General features: G+C 36.0%; 1 long non-coding RNA gene across 2 annotated transcripts in view; it reads left to right on the top strand.

Annotated features, from left to right (window-relative positions):
- Nucleotides 1–2,469, top strand: part of LOC144234758 (uncharacterized) — a 93,524-nt gene extending 91,055 nt beyond the window's left edge. For both annotated transcript variants that reach the window (XR_013336058.1, XR_013336059.1), the window contains exon 4: nt 1,418–2,469. This is a non-coding gene — a long non-coding RNA (uncharacterized LOC144234758). The remainder of the gene's footprint in view (nt 1–1,417) is intronic.
- Nucleotides 2,470–6,000: the final 3,531 nt, after the last annotated feature.

The raw sequence follows: 6,000 nt of genomic DNA on the forward strand, positions 1-6,000 counted from the left end.
TATAAATGTTCTATACCAGATTGATCATAAGTGTCACAAAAATACATATTAGACATAGAATATTCTATGGCATGGCATTCCTACATAAATTATTAGAACTGAAGAATGAAGAAAATATTTTTCAGTCATCCAGGAAAAATTTTGCAGGTGGTATAAGAAGAAAAGTCATTGTATTTTATTACATTCTTCAAAAGTTGCATTTTCAGGAAAATTTCTTGAAAAAGTCACTTCAGTGCTAAAATGCTAGGGCAATGCTTACAAAATCTTAAGGAAAAGAATGTGTGATCTAAAAGTATAATATAAACACTCAAGAATGTCAAGCAATGTAAAGAGAAAAACATATGGAACCTTGATTAAATTTAAGAATACATCACTCAGAGCACCTCTTAAAAAATGGTAGGTTATAAAACAACGCCATTAATATAGAGAAGTATTTTTGAATAATTTTGGATTTATGATAATGAAACAAGATGTAAATGTTATAAATTTTATGGTATAATAATATTTACTATATAACTAACAACATTGAAGAGGATAATGAGGAGATTTAGGGAGAAAGATGAGAGTATTAATAACCTCATCTTTTATATAATGTTTGCATTTGAATCCATCTAAAACTGGAACATTATTTATGAAATATAATGACTCTATTCCTGATGGTTTTGTTATCTCTATTCTTAATATGCAAGTGAACTTTTAAAGATATTTTTAGTATTTAAAATACTTTTTTTTAATTTACTATAGTTTTCAATATTAGGCCATCAACTTCTTTTCAGTGAATTTAAGTAGTGTTTGTCCTAAATCACATTATACATAATATTTCTTGCTTTATTTCTTGATCTGGGGCACAGTTACATGGGGGTATACTGACAAAGGAGTTCACTTATCTGTGAGCTTAAGATTTTGTACTTCATTTTATGTATTTTTTCCTTAATATAAAAGTTTACAAATGCATTTTATCTTTTTTAAAATTTGTTAAAACTTTTATTTGTTTTTGAGAGACAGAGAGACAGAGCATGAGTAGGGGTGGAGGTGTAGAGAGAGAGAGGGAGATAGAATCTGAAGCAGGATTCAGACTCTGAGCTGTCAGCACAGAGCCCTACACGGGACAAGAATTCATAACCTGAATTCTGTGAGATCATAACCTGAGCCAAAGTCGGACACCTAAGCTACTGAGCCACTCAGGCGCTTCAATGCATTCTATCTTTTAAAAATGTTTATTCTAATTGTATGTTCATTTAATGTTTAGGATCGTGAATTCTGAGCAAATAATTGTTAATTTTGAGTAGAAAGATTTATTTTTTCTTTTATTCTTTGTGGTTTTATGCATTGCTTAAATTATTTATAGTAAATGTGTTTTTTACACAAACAATACAGTATTTAAACTTTTTTTTTAATGTTTTTATTTATATTGCAGAGAAAGAGAGAAAGAGACAGAGTGCAAGCGGGGAGGGGCAGAGAGAGAGAGAGACAGAATCCAAGCAGGCTCCAGGCTCTGAGCTGGCAGTCAGCACAGAGCCCGACGCGGGGCCCGAACCCACGAACCGTGAGATCATGACGTAAGCGAAAGTCGGACGCTTAACCGACTAAGCCACCCAGGCGCCCCAACAATACAGTATTTAATATCTCAAGTATATATACAAATAATGACAACTTGAACTGATAATAAGACAGTACATTAACAATCACACAAGAAGCATGTTATGGTCAATCAAACAAAAAATTGATGACCATAAGTCAATTAGGAAAGAATGACCAGAGAGTGTTATCTGTAAGATTGTGAAAGATGGTCAAGAATTTTACATATAGGAATGTCAGAGAGAACACCTGAGTGAAGACAGTTATAATATTTGTGAATACTTTAACAAAATAAAATAGGTTTTGGACACATACCATGTTCAAAACTCTGTGATGAGCAAACAAACAAATATAAAATGCCTTCTGCCCTGAAATTACTTATAATATAGTTTAAAAAGACTTTGATATTTGGCCTAGAGATAAGAAGATTAAGAGAACTTCTTGAATTCCCTAAAAAAAATACTTTTATATGCAAAAGGGAACATAGTGGTGGGCTGCCCAGATGCTTTCTTATTTTCCCAGTTTTTTGTAATGTTAACTGCTGAGAGCTTCCCACTGAATTGCTCTTGCAGGCAGCCTATATCCAGTGACAAAAGCTCATCCCTTTTGCTTCAATCATGAAAACCTTCAAACATGTAATTTCTAGGAATATTCCCCCAATAACTCCTTGCCTGAAAATATCTTCCCTATAGTATGTTTTCTGAGACTCCTAACCTATGACAATAGATACCATGAGTCATCCTAGGTGTCACCTCTAAAATATAATCTTACAGCTGCATAATTGATTGTCTTCATGGCAGTGTGAGTCCTGTAATGGCCATTGGTGTACTTATAGCATCTGGAATGTTGTCCTAGTTCAACTGTTAAAACTTTTACAAGAAGAATAATGAAAGTCTAAGGATGATGAATCACAAATTGGTCACATACTGAAAGTGATAGGGAAAGCCATAGAGCCCACATGACAATGTAGTAATTTTCTAAAGGGCAAAAGCATTGAGAGGGTAAAAGCATTGAGAATCAGTCCCATTATTTAATTATACAGTTAGCAAAACTTAAAAAAAAAAGCATGTTACTTTTTAAAATTTTTAAATGTTTATTTTTTTAGAGAGATAGAGAGACAGAGCATGAGCATGAGCAAGGGAGAGGCAGAGAGAGAGAGGGAGACACAGAATTCGAAGCAGGCTCCAGTCTCTGAGCTGTCAGCACAGAGCTTGATGTGGAGATTGAACCCAAGAACCATGAGATCATGACCTGAGCTGAAGTCAAATGCTTAACCAACTGAGTCACCCAGGCTCCCAAAAAGGTTTTTTTTTTTTTTTTTTTAACTCCAGCAAGTCTGCAACACCAACGTCAGTGACATGATTGAGAAAGAGTGGAACTCTGAGATTTGGGATGGGGAATTTGGTAACTTCTGGTGTTCCCTCTGGATCTGCATCAGTGTGTACTCCTTCCCATAAGAATTTAGAAACATCCTCTCCCTTTATGTTTGAAAGCCATGTAGAGGTCTTTAGATTTAAGGCAACACTCAATCTCCTCTGGAACTCCTTTATCATTCTTGCTGGCCAGTAAATTATATCACAACATAATCCTGTTTTGGAAGTACTTGGCCTAGTAAAAGAGGAAGTAAGTATATTCCAAAGGTCCTGCATGACTGAGGAAACATATTAACTTGCAGAGAGCCAAGAGGACATATGGTGGGGCTACGTATTAAGGATTCACAATCAAGGAGAACAGATGATAAATTTGACCAAGAGAGTTTATCTACATGGGAATATTCTCCTTTGAATCATTATAAAAGCTGGCAAGATCCTGAGAGGTAGTGCTAAACTCAAGTGGCTTTTGGAAGATTGGAAAAACCCACAAAATGAGGTATATACAAACTGAAGTATAAATATAAGAATTACCATGGAAAATATGGAAGGAAGTGATCATAAGGCTTTCAGAAATAGACATACTAGAGCGGTATACTCTATTCAGAAAGTCCATCTGCTGATTATATTCTGTGGAAGGATACATTTACCAAAACATTATGAGATGCACCAGTAGGAGGGTCACCATTATGTCTGAGAATTTCAGTCATGGATGTCTTTTATAGGAAGGACTGATGGCAAGAGATGCTGTGGTACCTAGTACCCTTTTAGTATTAGGGCTAATAGAATTATAAAACACAGAAGGCAAGTAGTGTTTAAAAGGCAAAACTAAGATGTTTGCAATTAGTGTAATAGGCAACAAATTTACCCTAGCATCTAAGAAGAGTCAAAACTACCAAAACATGAAAATTGCTTCATTTATATAATCTAAACAAAATTGACACTAGATGAGGAGGAGGCTGAGAGATGCTACTCCAAGAAAATGTGGCATTATTGTCTGATTTCTAGATGAGGCCCAGTTCTCAGACCTAGATTCCATATACTGAGGGATATCTTGGTTTTTCAAGAAGGTATTAATAATAAAAATGGCTAACATCAAAAAGCATTAAAAAGACTGAGTAGATACATATAGATGAGTAATTGTCCTCTATGCCTATTTCTCTCTGCTCAGGGGATCAATAGGGGTCATTTGAGAAGCAATAAAATCACTCATGAGATCTCTAATTCTATTACCAACTATATCTTAGTTCGTTTAGGCTGCTAGAAAACATTTCCATATGCTGAATAGCTTACTAACAACAGAAATGTATTTCACACAGTACTAGAAGCTGACATCCTTGCCACCTTGGTAACATGAGGACCTTCTACGGGGTGTCATACTTCCTATAATATAGCAGAAAGAGCAAGAGAACTCTCTTGAAGGGTATTGATCCATTCTTGAAGATGTTCTACCCTTGTGACTGAATCACCTCCCAAAGGCCCCAATCCTAATACCATCATGTTGAACGTTAGGATTTCAATATAAGAATTTTGGAGAGAGACAAAGATTCAGTTCATAGCAATATGACTTTGTAGGTCCTGCTCTACATGAGCAGGAGAGCCATGTTTGCTTTACTGATGAAAGTAATAAAATGTCACAGAGAAAATTGTTAGAAGTTTTCAAAGAGGTGGTAAAAAAGTAATCTCAAGGGATACTGAACATGGCATGTTATTTTACTGGAAACAAGGAAACTAAGCCCAAAACTGAGGCTCGGTAATGGTCTCAGAAGAGCAGTTGTGGCACAAACCTTGTTGTAATAAAAATTCTAAGCTTCTGTTTGATGTACAGTGTTTTCTGATAACTTTGGATATTCAGAGACAATCTGAATCCTACGGATAAGCCAGAGACAAGAAAAAATTACGAAGAATAAAACATCAGCATTAGCCTTCACATAGCTATAAGAATTTATCAACCCTTCTATGAGGGTAGACTGGTAATTACAAAATATTGTGCATTTATTTTGTGAAGAGAAGATTTTAGTGTGAACCGCCTGGGTTCACAGACTGGGTTGAAAACTGAATCTCAGTAATAAAGGAAAAGACCTTAAACAAGGTAGTAAGACTCATTTATAAATTATTATAATAATGAGACATCCCCCCGTAGAGGGTAATTTTAACTGATTACACAGCATCCAGTCACTCTTACCACTTTTCTAACCAAATTTCAGTTTGGGTCCCCAGTACCCTGGCCAATCAGGGGAATTTGCTCACTCCAACCTGGAGGGGATAGATACTTGATTTGGTTTTAGGAGATAATCTCATCTAACTTGCTGACAGTTTGGACCAAGTCGTCCTGATGAGACTACTGGATGTTCCAGAGTAAGAAAGTCCCTCCTAGGGGTGCTTGACTCAGTCAGTTAAGAGTCTGACTTGGGCTCAGGCCATGATCTCACAATTCATGAGTTTGAGCCTCACATTGGGCTCTCTGATGTCAGGGCAGAGCCCACTTCAGATCCTGTCTCCCTCTCTTCTCTGCCCCTCCCTTGCTTTCTCTCTTTCTCTCAGAAAGAAAGAAACATGAAAGGGGAGAGAGAGACAGAGAAAGAAAGGAAAGAAGGAAGGGAGGGAGGAAAGATAGAAACTCCCTCCTACCACTTGGAGAGGTCTACAAGGATATTTCTCTTTCCTCTTTTTGATTTTGTCAGGAGATAGATGCTGAAGTCAGCTGCACATAGTTTCATCTCAAGCTAATATATGTATATATTATACGGGACAAAATACATTTATCCATAAACAGCTGAGAGCCTAGATCAAGCCAATTCTGAAATCTCAGGGTTTTCATGTTTGTAAGGAAATCATCTTTCTTGTTTCAGTCAACTTGAGGTTTGTTTTGTTTATTTTTCCTTTTTCCTATTGCCAGCAGCCAAAAATATCATGAGGTAGTTTATGAATACCAAATGTGATAATGAAGATAAGAGTTATAATAGTGCCAGACACACAATTAACACTCAGGAATGAAGAAAATGTCTATGAGTGTTCATCTCTGTCCTATCACTAAACATAACACTTGCTT

The sequence above is a fragment of the Crocuta crocuta genome, unplaced genomic scaffold, assembly GCF_008692635.1.
Source record: "Crocuta crocuta isolate KB4526 unplaced genomic scaffold, BGI_CrCroc_1.0 scaffold709, whole genome shotgun sequence".
NCBI lineage: Eukaryota > Metazoa > Chordata > Mammalia > Carnivora > Hyaenidae > Crocuta > Crocuta crocuta.